The sequence below is a fragment of the Myodes glareolus genome, chromosome 12 (genome assembly GCF_982192425.1).
Source record: "Myodes glareolus chromosome 12, mMyoGla1.1, whole genome shotgun sequence".
NCBI classification, from domain to species: domain Eukaryota; kingdom Metazoa; phylum Chordata; class Mammalia; order Rodentia; family Cricetidae; genus Myodes; species Myodes glareolus.
The window spans coordinates 29,062,316-29,076,512 of NC_142037.1; the positions used below are offsets into that span (position 1 = coordinate 29,062,316).

The window sequence follows — 14,197 nt, forward strand, 5'->3', positions numbered from 1 at the left end:
TCTAAATATTTGAACGTTATAAATCAAACTAATAAACTTTGAAATAAGGTTTGTTCTTCCCTCCTGCCTTGACAAATATACATTTATAAGAACCACAAAGGCCAGGCTTTGATTTCACATCTTGTGGGGTCCATTCACTCGTGAATATGGAACTCAAAGGGGCAGGAGAAAAGAGGCAAACCTTCTCTTTTCTCTTTTCCCACCCTGGGAACTTAAATTGGGCAAAGGAACTCCCCAATTTGGCTGTCTAGCCTCCATCTGAGTCTTTATAGACCAAAGAGAGGCCACATAGGGGACTAGCCAAATAAGATTAGTGTGGGGGTGGGGTGTGTGTGTGTGTGTGTGTGGTGTGTGTGTGTGTGTGTGTGTGTGTGTGTGTGTGTGTGTGTGTGTGGTGTGTGGTGTGCGTGCAATCACCAACATGGATTTTCACAGGTTCTGGGGATTGAACCCAGGAGCTCCTTCCTACAAGGCAAGCACATCACAGACTGAGCCATCTCCGCAGCTATTTCTCCCAGGAACTTCCAGGGCCCTGTTACCTAGAGGGTAGAGAAAAAAGGGTGTGGGGACTGTGAGAGACTTCATGAGCCTGAAGCCACTTGATCTGCAACAGGCCCAGGATAGAGCTACCACATGTATCCTGGAGTCCTGTTACTCAACTTATCAACATCAAAGAAATCACTTTCATTTACCCAAAAAGTCACCTCATATCCAAGGACCTCAGGGACTGCCTCCCATACACCAAACACCAGCAGGGCCAAGACTTGGTCCAGGTCCTCCTAACTCCTGAATCCCTGTTGAGTCCCTCCTCTCTGCTATCCCCATTTGGCATTCTACTGGGGACATGATGCTGGTACTCTCTTGGCCCTCATCAGAGCCTTGTATGTCCTTTGCTTCCTTCCTGCTTTGAAGAGAAAATCACCTGATCACAGGCTTCCTGTTGCACTCCTGGTTATCTTTCCTAAAACAAAAGCTGTGACCTTCCTTCTTAATCCCACAGTCCTGGGGACTATGCCACACACCACAGCTCAGCCCCTGACACCTATACTCTGACCTCAGTCAAATTGGACTTCAGTGTGTGGTCAGGTCCTTCTCTTTCTCCCCAGTTCTCCTTCTCACCCCAGCATTCCCTGAAGCCTCCCTTAGCCCACACCCACCCACCTTCTTACCTGTGCTCCTAAGGCATCTGACCATTTTCTGACCACAGCAACCAAGTGAACAGTCAGTCAATTATCTCCCTAGTAAAAAGTTGTGCGCACCATGCCTAGGATTGCTGGTCCCTAAGTGGACCTAATGGGCTCCCTACAGGATGGGAGCCTGCCTTGTTGCTGAGTGGACTTCTCTGAGAGACAAGGAGGAAGGCATCCATGACAATCACCTTCTGTCCCTTCTTGAAAGTCATTCTATCATTTGGTAGGAAAAGTCTCTTCCAGGAGCAGCTGACTGAAGCTGACAGACTCTGGCCCAAGACTTGGCATCCTAATTGCCCTCTGGAGAGGAGAAGGGTGTCACGACCCACCTCGGTAGCCTGGCAAGGTCAAGGTCCTTTATAATAAGGTGGTCCTAAAGAGCCACAAGAAGGGTCTGGCATTTACAAGGTATTAATATATCTTTATTGGGTGGGTGGAAAGCCAGTCCAGGAAAATGATGAAAGACGGGGTATTTTGTGTTTCAATTGTAAAACCCCAGAACTAAAGAGAGGAGTTTCTCCTGGTCACCTCACTATGGATGGAAGTGACTACATGAAAGGGTGGCCCTAGAAGGAAGCCTGGAAAGTTAGGGCTCCTATCTCACACCTTTCCAGGCCCTGCTTGTTTGTTGTAGGAGGGACCTGCTACCAATCCAGGACCATGTACTAGTCACAGAGGTTTCTGGCTTCTGACAAGCGAGCAGAGGGGCTCTAGTGACATTCCAGATGGCACAAGTGATGTGTGATGACGAGTGACCTGGTCAATCAAGCCCTTGGCTTCTAGTCCCAGGTTTATTCCCCTGGGGAGGTGGCTTTTGTCTTCCTTGTCCCTATGTGCAGCATCCCTTTGTCTTCTGCACGTGTGTGTGTGTGTGTGTGTGTGTGTGTGTGTGTGTGTGCGTGCACACACACACACTCACACTCACTCTGGAATATGCTGCAGACCACTGAACTTCTTTCTATGAGGTTCTCAGCCCGCACTGAGCTCAAACAAGTCTACTAAGGCCTCTCTGCCATTCCATTAGCCTACATACAAGGAGCCGTCAGGTGGCAGATGTGGCACCTAGCTAACCAACTACTTGATAACTTTACACTGCTGTCCACACTCGTAACCCAGTCCACCCACAGTGCAACCACAGTGTTGAGTGGGGAGGGGTATGTCGGGTATTGAAGGTCGCTCCTCAAGTACTTCTGTAGCCAGTAGGAAAGAGAAAGCTTCATCCCCTTAAAACCACACCAGCAATGAGGCACAGGTGGTTCATGGGGCAAAAGGCTCAAATCAGACCCACTGACACTACCCACAGTTCTTTTCCCTTAACATCCCGGAGTCTCAGTTTCCCCATTCGAGAGCTAAGTCAAAGCTGTCCGCAGATGCCCACCCAGCTAGAGTCCTGTGATGTGTGGCATGCAAGCAGTGGCAGTTGGTCTGACTTGGTGGCTGCTGCTAGAGCTAGGATCAAGAACCCAAGCCTTTGGTGGGTGGAGTGCTGCCGGTTTTCCCTGCCCACTCCCGCAGCGGAACTGCTGACAGTGGCAAAGCCACGTTGCCATGCTTGGAGAGGTCTGGGGTGGGGGGAGTGGAGATGGGACGGGACACAACTCTCTTGGCTTTGGTCTTGATGGAAAGAAAAAAAAAAATCAATGTTTGAATTTGATTTCGTCTGAGGCTTTCTGAGAGCGTCTGGCTGGGCTCGGCCCTGAATAGGGAGTCTTTAGGACCCCGACACGCTCGGACCAGTGGGGCCTGGAGGCCAACCTGCCGTGGCTTGAATGGGAGGCGGGCGGCGGCGCCGAGAGGCTAGTAGAATAGCTCTGTGGTCGCCAGGCAACCGCCCTGACGCAATGCAAAAGAACGTCCCTTCAAAAAAGAACCGTGCGGAGAATTTGCAGTGTTTGTGAGCTCGGGAGGCGGGAGCTGGGAGCCGGGAGCTGAGAGCGCCGAGGGCAGGCGCCGGCTGGCTGCAGGGTCCGCGACAGCTCCGGCTACACGGCTGGGGCTCAAGAGGTGGGTTTGCGGCGGTGCGGGTTGGCCAGGCGCTCGGGCGCCCAGGTCTTCAGGGCTGGCAATGGGGGGCTCTGGATCCCATAACCCTGTAGTGAAGACACTGCCATCAGACAGCGTGGTCCCTTCCCGTTTGCTCCTGGGGTCTCAGGCCTGTTTGGAAGGCGTGGAGGAGTCAAATGTGGACTCCTTGCCTCGGGTCATAGCTCTCTGTTGACCCTTGCAGGGCTATGATTCCCAGTGGGGATTTGTGGGTCTATAACCTGAGAGGGAGGAACCCCTTGAGACTCAGGTCCAGGTGTACTTATCTGAGCTGGTGAGCCTCATACCTGCACTTCTAAGGAAGATGAGAGTTCTGGCCTCAGGGGTTCAATCCCCAACTCTGAAGTGACTCAGGCTACTTGGCTCTGTGGTGCCCCAAGAGCGAAGGCAGGGAAACGGGAGGGGACTGCACACTCAAAGGCTGCTCAGGAAGGAGCAGGTCAGCCATGAAGCTAAGCACCTGGATGGCCAGAAAGAACAAGGGGCTACGATGGGAGGGAGGGGGCAGCTTTCTCTCAGATGCGGTTTCTGTGTGCATCAGTTCTGTTGAGATAAGCCCTGGGAACATCTGGAAAATGGATTGTCTCTAGGCTGGTGTCTCCAGCGTCTGTCTTACACTCACAGCAGGTTGTGTCTACCGCCATCCCTCCCACCATTGGACAATCATTCCTGTAGAGTCCTGGGTGAGAACAGGTTCTTGTAGGGAATGCTCAGGAGATGTGGCCCCCACAGTCGGTTTCCTTCCACACCCTAGAGTTCTCTCTCCTTCCCTCCTCCCTTCTTGCCCCCCCCCCACCATTCTCTCTCCCTCGTCCTCTCTTCTCTCTCCTCCTTCTCTCTCCTCTCCTACCAGGCTTGGGATTCATTGGTCAAAGTCCTGGCCAAGCCAAGGTAACCGAGGTACCTGTTAGCCTGTCCTCATCCTTGGGATGGGGGATCCTGCCAGAGTGGTTTTCAAGAGCTTGGCAAAGCAACATGCTCTATCTACTTCAAGCGGCAAAGTGACGGTGCCTCTTTCCTACTGACCTCACTGCTGAGAACCCTTTGCATCCTTGGTCACTTGAATCTTACAATTGCCCTTTGAGGAGACAGTGTGAGTCTCTGTTTGGAGTCCGAGAAGCAAGGGAACTTCAAGCAGCTTGTGTGGCTTTGGAAGGTGCGGAGACATCCCTGTGCCTAACTCCCTGTGCACTCCAGAAATGCTTGTAGGGAAAGGTTGCTTCGGAGGCCAGGGACACCCTGGCCCAGAGACAGGAAGAAACAATTCACACCCACATGAAATCACAGTCACGGGGTGCTTGTCTCATGGCCTGAGAAAGTCCCCTGCATGTGCATAAAGACCTGACTTTTTTACCCAGCACTGCATAAACTGGGCCTGGTAGCCCATGCCTGTAATCCTAGCACCTGGGAGTTGGAGGCAAGATGATCAAAAAGTTCAAGATCATCCTTGGTTACCTAGCAAGTTTGGGCTACATCCCAGAGGAGGAAGGAGAAGAAAAAAGCAGCTGGAATCTCATACTCAAATGTACTTTGGGTCAGTGAGGAAGACAGACCCCTTATGAAAGAGACCTAGAAGGATGAGACTGGCTGAGCTCCTAGGGAACAAGAAGGACGGGCAAGTGGGCTAGAGTTGGCAGGAAGTGGCAGATGAGCCTTGCCAATTAGTCCCCTGTGGTCTCTGAGCTTCTATAAAGGCTGGGTTGACAGGATCTGAGGACCTGGGCCAGGATTCCTGCCCCTTAAGGACCAATTCTCTCCTTAGTAATAGCTACCGCTTCTCTCTTGAGTAGCGAGCAAAGGAAAGGAGAGGGAAGAGGACACCAGGGGTCAGAAGTTGTATTACCCTATCTCCACCCTTCCTATCCAGTCCCTACCCAGTCCTCCCAAGCACTACACTCCTCTCTATCATACCGCCGAGCCGTATCACCTAGGGAGCAGCTCTGTGGCTAGCAGCCCTGAGTCCCATTGGCATTAGGGAGAGGGCCCTGTTCTCAAAGCTCTCCAACATCAGGTCTCTTCATCACACCTCAGCCTCTCCAAGACACTCCTGGTGTATGGTAACTGCCTTCATGGAAGCATTTCCAGAGTTACCACCCAATGGGACAGGCTTCTGTCTCTCACCTCAGAGTGGGAAGACCGAGCCCTCCTTCCTCACTGGGGCTACAAATTCTTTTCAGGATACCCAGATCAAATGTGGGAGCAGGTTGGTGGTGGATCCCCAGAACTCCCTTACAGGGTATGCTATAAGGGACTTGTAGGGCAAATCTGGGTCAGACCTCATTTTCCAGGTTGAAGGGCGAGACTTGCGTGAGTTCAGGCTTCAGCCTAGGCAGTGACCACTGTCCCAATTCTTAAAAGCTGGCCTGTATTTCCTCATTCCAAGAAGTCAGTAAAGCCTCTGAGCAGTGCCTGAGGACAGACCAATGGCAGCTGGAAGGAACTGGGGTGGAAAGGTGGTCGTAGAAACCTTGAGGAAGTTTTGAGGAGGACCTGTATGACTAGGAGACCACCTAGGAGCCTGGCTTTCCTGTATCTACCACCCAGTCAGCAGTGACATCAAATGCATGTTCCCTTGAACTTACACAGGTGCCGAACCCTGGGGACACAAGACAGTCAAGAGCCTGACCAAACCAAGTAGTTGGAGAATAGCAGATGCTCCGGGCTCAGGCTAGGCTGTGCTGTCTCCTCATCTGTTTTCTTGATTGGTTGGTAGCAGCCGCTGGAAACATGGCAGAAGGTGGCTGCAAGCCTGTTTTGTTATCCAGTTTGAGTCAAAGCGAGCCTGACAGCAAGTTCTGTCCACATGTAGACATCTTTGGATGTGCATACTCCCAAAGAGCTCCAGCATGTCCTGGGGGCCTGTCCTGGAGGTTTCCGGACATCCCAGCCATCTGCTTCTTGGCACCCTGGCCACCCGTCCTTGGAGCACTCTCTAGAAGCATTCACCTTCCAAGTCCATCTGTCCCTCCAATCCATTTCACCCCACCCCTCTGGAATACCTCAGTCTGCAGAAAAGATCAGAGAAAAAGCATGTTTGCTTTGCCGGTTGCTGGGTGCTCCTGCTGCCAGAGCACAACAGCCCACCTGCACTGCTGCCTCTGGAAGGGGTGGGGATTTCCCACTCAGTGAACCCTAGGAGGAGGGAGTCTCCCTTTGAATGCACTTGGGGGCAGCCTCTCTTCATCTTCAAAGCCTTTTAGGATCAAGTTGAGCATTACATGGGGGTTTCTTGTAAAGGAGCAAAGACTCCGGTCCAGACTGCTGAGGAGTAAATGCCCTTTGCACAGAGGAAAGGGTGGCATCCAGTTGGTGTTCTGCCCATCTTAGAACATACAGACACTCTGCAGACTGTTAGTGTTTGGGAAGCTGCGTTCCCGGGGACAGGCCAAGGCCCAGTCAGGGGCACAGGGTGGCAGTTCAGTTTGAGTTGTCAGTAGTACTACACATACACTTTCTCTCCTTTGACACCCCCTAGACCATAGATTGGTTCTCCTGTGATCCCGTTTTATGAACTGAAAGTCTGAGATGTCAACCATCCACCATAACAGCGGTAGTTGGTGGCCAGTCTCCACCATCTCCGCCTGCCCCATCCCTCACTATCTGGGATCTCTCTGATGCACCAGATTCCCTCCTTCTGTGGCCAGCAGGTGCAGCTTCTGGTGACATAATAAGGGACAGGGTCACACAACCAACTTCCTCTTCTGCCTTCAATCACTTAGAACAGAGATTCTCTCCATACCCCAGTGTGAGCACAGCATGCTCCTGCGGGCAGCTGCAGGCCACCCTGGACATTGCCCCACCTAACTTAGACCAGCTATAACCCCACTGCACCCTCCACTGTGTTCCATCCAAACTCAACCAAACCAAACCCTAAGACCCTCCAATCCCTGAGCAGTCAGCCGACCCAGATAGGGTATGGAGGTGCGGTACTCAAGTAGACACAACAGTGCACCAGGAATCCACCTAGGAAATCCTTGCAAAATGGTTGGGCCTTGGGAGCTTGCAGAAGGACACGGGAAACAAATAGAACAGATTCCCACTTTAACCAGACTGTTGATTTTGCTTATTTGAAGTTGGAGCCTGTTAGCGTGGATTTGAATAGGCCTAACTGCCTTGTTTAGGGTCCTGGGGAAAATGCCACTTAGGACTTTTTCTAGAGGGCCACTATGTCCTTAATTGTGAAGTGGTACCTGAGCCTTCTGGGAAATGTATGCTGCTCCAGTAGCTAAGATACACACCCCAACTGCTTTCTGCTTGTATACAAACTGCTTAAGGGGCTACTCTGTGTTTGATTCCTTGGAGCCACTGTGGTCACGTGGGGCCAATGACTGGAACAGTAACAGACTGACTTATCAGTGGTCCTCCTTCCAAGGAGGACCCTTTTCCTTCTCATTTCTCAAGGCTCCATTCCACCCCATTACTCTGCCTCTCAGGAATCTTCCTCCACACTTGCCAGAGAAGCCCTCGCCTAGGGCTATGGAGGGGACATAAGGAGGAGCCCGGGTCTCCTCACAGACCCCCTCCTCTTTGCAGTAGCCCCATCCTTTCTGCCCTCCTTTCAGGGATGTTGTCATTAGCTGTCTGAATCCTGGGAGCCATGGCCTCTCCCAGACCCATAGGGAAGCACACATCTTTCTTGGCCGTTTTCTCGGCAACTTTGTTCACTGGGCAAAATGAAAGCAAACTCAGGCGTCTTGCAGGAGGCCCGTGGAGCCAGGCCTATCAATTATTCAGCACTGACCTAGCACTTTGCATTTGCAAAGATCTTTGTAAGTACTTTTATAGATTCTTCCCTTATGGTGTCTCAATGTGACAAAAAAAAAAAGGGCTTCCCATTTCTTAGACAATGGAGGTAGGACTCTGCTTAGAGTCCAAAGGTTCAAGTCTAGGTCTAGTCAACCCCTCTAATGGAGCCATGTGACCCTGGGCCAGTCTTATGACATCTCCAGTTTGGGGTTCCTATGGGGTCTAACACTGGAGAAGGTTTCTCTAGCCCAGGCCACCAAAAAATGTTATCAACAGCAGTGTCGTTTGAAAATGTTTATGGACGATCGTATTTCAGGTATGCAGATAGAAGCATTGGATCCTGAGTGGAGGGACAACTGTTAGCACTGGACACTGCAAACCAAGCCTTTCTGGGTGAAGGTCCCTGCGAGAACACAGGTAAGTGGGTTCTGTTACCTGTTGCTCCAAAACATGGTTGCCAGCCCACTGGCTACTATAACCTGAGAAACTGTCCTGGAAGGAATCAGAGGCCAGTGACACACTGGGCTCACTGAGAGCTCGGTAACAGCTCTTGGGCCATGTCTCTCCAGGCTGTGGGCTTGGGGCTGATGCCTTTCTCCCCATCCCCAGGCGGAACCTGCCTCAACTAGTTCTTATTTCTATCTCCCTCAGGAATGCTGGGGATTCTAAGCGGGGTGGTGGGGGGTATGCCCACACTGTCACTGGAGTCTCACCTCCCCCATGGCTTCTATTGGACCTCCTGCCATCTTCTTGTCCCCCACTCCACACACACACTGGAGGACTCAGGCCTAGCATCAGGACTGCCTCCTGGTCAGTCCCCTACACATAGGCAGAAGTCGGTCCCCACACCATATAAGTTCCAAAAGCCGTGTGGCTTATCTGGGTGGCGTGATGGATGTGGCAGAACCATCCCTAAGCTCAAGTGACCCCACAGCAATGCCTGTTTGCAGAGGAGGACCCCAGACCAGAGGCAGACTCCAGCCTCTTTGGAAGGAAGGACTAGATTAGCATGGTGCTCTGCTGCAGGGAGGAACTCTCCGGGCAGCACCCAGATGGCTTCGTAGTTGCCCTGGGTAGACAGCTTGTTCACTCACGTGAACACACATCCAACAAGACAACCGTCAACTGTCGTACTACACACACTCACTCATGCATACACACAGAGAGTGTAAGGCAACATGATTCACACACACACACACACAGAGAGAGAGAGAGAGAGAGAGAGAGAGAGAGAGAGAGAGAAAAAACAAAAACAAGACAACCATCCCACCACTATCACACACACGCACACACACACACACCAATCAAGATATTTGTGTGTGCGTGCGCTCACACACACAGCATTCCACAGCCAGCAGAACAACCACCTCCTACTCACACACACACATCCCAGCACAATTAACCCCCTCCCTGCCTCTGTGGCCAGGGACGCCCCGTTTCAGGTGCTCCCAACAATACTAACTAGAAACTGGAATAAAACTGGGCCTGGGAAGGGGAAAGATGACTGGCAGAGGGCCAGATCAGCGGGTGTCCCTCCTGCTTCTGTCACCATGGCAACTCCAAGGAGGAGGAAAAGGGCTCTGGGCAGTCAGTGCCCAGCTGGTGTCGTCAACACCAGGGGTGGGGGTGGGGGTGGGGGGGCACTGTGTCTCCTCCTTTCATCCCCGACTCGGCAGTGCTGAGGCACATCTGCCAAGCATGGGTGGTCATATTTACAGACCACACCTTCCAGGTTGGGTGAGTTGGGTAGGAGTGCCCCACCCCCGTGTAAGATAAGCATCAGGTTTATGATTAAACCTGGACAGATAAGCCTGCCTAGGCCAGGAAGCCCGTCTCCTATGACTCTTCCAACACCTGAGAAAATGGTAGAGCCCACTGAATACCTTGTCCCTCATCATCCACCCCGTGACTCTACGACAGCTTCATCTTCAGAGAAGGAGCCTAGACCTGAACGAGAAGGTGCATGCAGGCTGTCAACTCAGGTCACTCTGTCCTTCCCTCAGAGCACAGCCTATTGGTAGAAGGGGCTGTAGGGGCTGCCTGCCCTAGCATGTTGATTAGGAGACCAAAGACAATGTCCCCAATCAGGTCACACCCTTTCTGATGGAGTTTGCTGCTTGGTGACACGCAGGCACACTTAGCAGAGGAACACTGACTTCTTGTACACAGTGTGAGCCTCTGCCCCACTGGCTAAGCCTGGCCGGGCTTCAGCAGTAGAGTATTGGGCAGCGAGACAATGTTTGGGTATGAAAGCCAGACTCTATGAAGACATTCCCTATACCTGCCTTGCTAAGAAAAGTTAAGATTCCAAGGGAGCTTGATCCATGGGGTAGCCAGTTCTTCATTCCAGAAGCTTCCCTAACTAGCTTAAGTAACACCTGCTGATGGAAAGTTTTCTATATGGGTGGGACTCAGAAAGGAAGTAGCCAGCCCTGTCCAGATAGTATGTTCTAGAAAACAGCACAGCAGCCCCAAGGAATGTGGAGGAAGGCTGTGGGCTTGTCACCAAGGTAGCCTATGCCTTAAGCTGGTCACTCAGTCCCCAACTCACTTGGCCAACTATGTAGTCTAGAAGACCTGACCGACCTTCTTTGTTATATAGAGGTGGCCTGTAGTCACAGTCAAGGGGGTCCTCCAGGTGGGGACAGCATCACTGGATAGCACAGAACTGGGTCAGAGCTAGCTATCTCCAGGACAGTTGTTCGATAAACAATATGTGAGCCCCGTCTTGTTGAGCTATATAACAAGGGAGAGAGCCTAGCCCTTAGCTCCAAGCTCAGCCTCGTTGCCTTGCTGGCATTGTTCTCTTCACAACTACCCAGTGTCCACCTTTGCCCTGCCAGTTCTCTCTCATCTCTGTGCCTCAGTTTCCTCAAATAATGGGATAGTCACACTATGCAGTCACAGGTCCCTCAGGCTCATGAAATGCTCTTTCTTCAGAGTGCCTGGCTTGGTAGGTATTAAAAGCTTGGCAATGTTAATAAATAGTACCTAGAAGCACGGTTGCTAGAGCGGGATCCAAGATGTACCATGCAAGATCACAACTAATGGGGTCCCGGAGGAACATCCAAGGGCACAAAGGAAGGGGCCACTGAGAAGGAGACAACATTTGGACCCCTGGTCTTAGGCCTACGCTGAAGAGTGTTGGGGTGTGGTAGGCATCAGTGGGTGAGGAGTGGCGGGGAATGGAAGGCATCAGTGGTAGTTGGCAGGAGGTAGAGAACTCCCAGCTTTCCCCAGTAGGACCCTATTCCCAAGAACCATCCTCTTCAGCCTTGGGGGACCTTGTAGAATCAGAACGATTGAGGCTCAAATGTGTTAACTCTGAGAACTGTTATCTTTGATGTTCTTGTTCTGAGCTTGGGGCGCCTATCTGATCCTGTGTCGTAAATAATGTGCCTCTTTTTCCTGGGTGGCCATCACAGCCCCTTGCCAGCGTTCCTGGGCTGGGGGTTTGTGGCACAGGTTTCTTCTTCTTGTTGTTTCCCACCTGTAGAATCAACCCAAAGCGCTAGAGTTATGGTTCCTCTTCCAGGCGGCAGGGAACGTCTCCAGGCGACCTCAGGAATTAATAGTGAAACTAGCCTGCTAGTGTGGGGCTGGAGGAAGCTCAAATCCGTGGCGACCAGCTATAGGAGGCAAACTGTAGCAGTAGGGGATTGTCACCTTGCTGAGGCCACCTAGTGAGGCACATCGCCAAGCAGCTGTCCAGGCTGACCAGACATACAAATATTTGCCCCAGTTTGGACATCCTGCTGCTGTCCGTTAGGGAAGGCCCAGAGCATGTCCTCTTCCTCACAATGACCCCTGGGTGGCATTTCTGTTAGAAGGAGCAGAGGAAGTGTGAAAAGTCACACATGGCAAACTGTCACCCTGTCCTCACCAAGTGCTGCTTGTGGTTGACTGTAAATTAGGAACTGACTCGGAATGCAGACGGACTTGGTAAAAAAATTTACTAAGAAGAAGGTGACAGCTCATCCTGTTAGTTCTCAACCGTGTGTCACTAAGGGACAGAGAAATGTGGGAGAAGAGAGTGTTTTAGGCAGCATGGCATCTCATGGCATTGCTTGAGTCTCCATTATATTTGTTGCCCATGCAAATGAGCTGTGCAGCGTGGTTGTAGGGATATTGGGCAGCCGCAGGAAGTGAGAGGAGGGGGAAGGCCAAGGAAGAAAGCATGCAGATACAGGGCAGAACTGGAAGTCAGAACCAGCCCCCGGTTATTTAGCAGAGGCTAGGTGGTCTCTGTAGCTCACAACTGTCTTGGGACTGGCACCTAGGTGGCCACAGGGGAATTCTCATTGGCTCTTCATCTGGGCCTCACACACTCCAAATTCAGAGCCCAGGCCTGAACCTCTGATTGGCCAAGCTCAAGTCACATGCTCAAATCTAGTCCTCAGGTCCTTAGCAGAAGAAGGGGACTTGGGGCTAGTCTGTGGTCTCAGAGAACGAACACAAAGGGTGTCTGGCCTGATTCTGGTTCTAAACAACATGGGAGCTCCCTGCAGACAGCAAAGGAGGGGCTCCGTTGTGGCACAGAAACGAGCGAATGCCGAATACCAGTAAGAATTCGCCATATTCTTTTCCTTCCTTTCCGTAATATGTGCTTCTGCCAGCCAGTTATAACAGTTGAGAATCTAGCTAGAAGTCGCTTAGGTCTCAGAGGAGAATCTGAAGGGCTGCATTGTCAAAGCCTAGATTGTAGGGTCCTTTGTAACTGAATAAATGTCTGTAGGAACATGGGCTCCTTTCACACCACTGAAGAAAATGCCTGTTTCCCCTTAGCCACTGTTAACCTCATATATGCCTCAGGAAAGGCAGAGCCTCATGAGCTCCCTCCTTCCATGATGGAATATGAATGAGCCTGGTCTTGTAGGTCTTCAGTGAGTGATATCAGTTGCTGAGAGTCTTGCCATACCCCGAGAACAGTGTCCCATGACAGTTGGGCTCCCAACAAGGTCTAATTGGGAGCCTCAAACTGTTGTGTGTGCTTGGGGTTATACCCTAGTAAATGCTTTCCCTGTGACAGCAAGAGGTCCCTAGGAACCCCGGACTGCTGGGTGTAAGGTCAGGTTGGAGGAAGGAATGCTCTGATTAGTTCAGTTAAAGTCATGTGACTGCACCTGAGGTGAGAGGGAATGTCAGTGCCCTAGGGATCGGGTTCCTCAGAACAAAGTGGAATGGTCTTTCTGGAGGACCGAAGGCAGAAGGTTCCAAGTGGAAATGACCCCATACCATACTGAGCGCCAAGGAAGTCCTAACTGCATCAGTTCAAAGTCTCAGGACATGGCACATGCTGAGTCTGCTCCTGATTTGCCTGGGGAAGGGTGGGGAAGTCTGCACACCTGCGGCCGGGCACACAGGTATACAGACATATTCTCGTTCAGGCAGTCAGGGCAGGGCAGGGGTAGGTGTGGCATTACCTGAGGACAGATAGATGTCCACAGTAGGCCCAGGAGCCGCACCTCTGCTTCTCTGAGCCCATTCAGTGGGCACACATGTGAGCAAGCACAGGCCACAGAAACAGGGTTGATTACAGAAGGCAGGCAGCCCTGTGCTAATTAGGTTCTGAATTCAGGACCAAAGTGCCGGTTCACATTGTGAGCATCACAGTGTGGTAGAGGAGAGCATCGTGAGGTCCTGGCAGGAGCTGGAGAGGTGGCTCGGCAGTTAAGAACACTGGCTGCTCTTGCAGAGGATCCAGGTTCAACTCCCAGCACCTGTATGGTTGCTAACAGCTGTCTGTAGCTCCACGTCCTGGAGATGCAACAACCTCTTCTGGCCTCCTCAGGCATGGCACACTCCTCGGTGGTACCCAGACGTATATGCAGACAAAGCACCCATACACATAAAATACAAACAAGTCTTACAAAAAAAGAAGAGCTTGGTATAAATGTGTTGGTCTAAGAAGGACAAGAAGCGCAGACGTTAAGAGACAGACGAGATACAGACACGAAAGACTTGAGTCCCAGCTCCACCACTGACTAGCTCTGTGCCCTTAGGCAGTGGCCACACCTATTTGGGCCTTCAGTCTCCCTGTCTGTATGATGGGGACAATCCCAGGCTTCTGTGATGCTCAAATTACTGTCCTGCGTTCCTGTGTCAGGACAGGCCTGTTAGAATACTTCTGCTCTGCTCACGTCTAGTGCTAGCTAATCTTGTGGTGACATCATTGTTTTCCTGTGTACTGACATCACCAGAACACACCACTCAGCCAG

General features: G+C 51.6%; 1 protein-coding gene across 1 annotated transcript in view; it reads left to right on the forward strand.

Annotated features, from left to right (window-relative positions):
- Positions 1-3,048: 3,048 nt before the first annotated feature.
- Fam167a (family with sequence similarity 167 member A) overlaps positions 3,049-14,197 on the forward strand; it is a 32,703-nt gene continuing 21,554 nt past the window's right edge. Inside the window, exons 1-2 of the mRNA XM_048422115.3 lie at positions 3,049-3,194; positions 8,296-8,396. The gene's annotated coding sequence lies outside the window, so the exon portion shown is untranslated. The remainder of the gene's footprint in view (positions 3,195-8,295; positions 8,397-14,197) is intronic.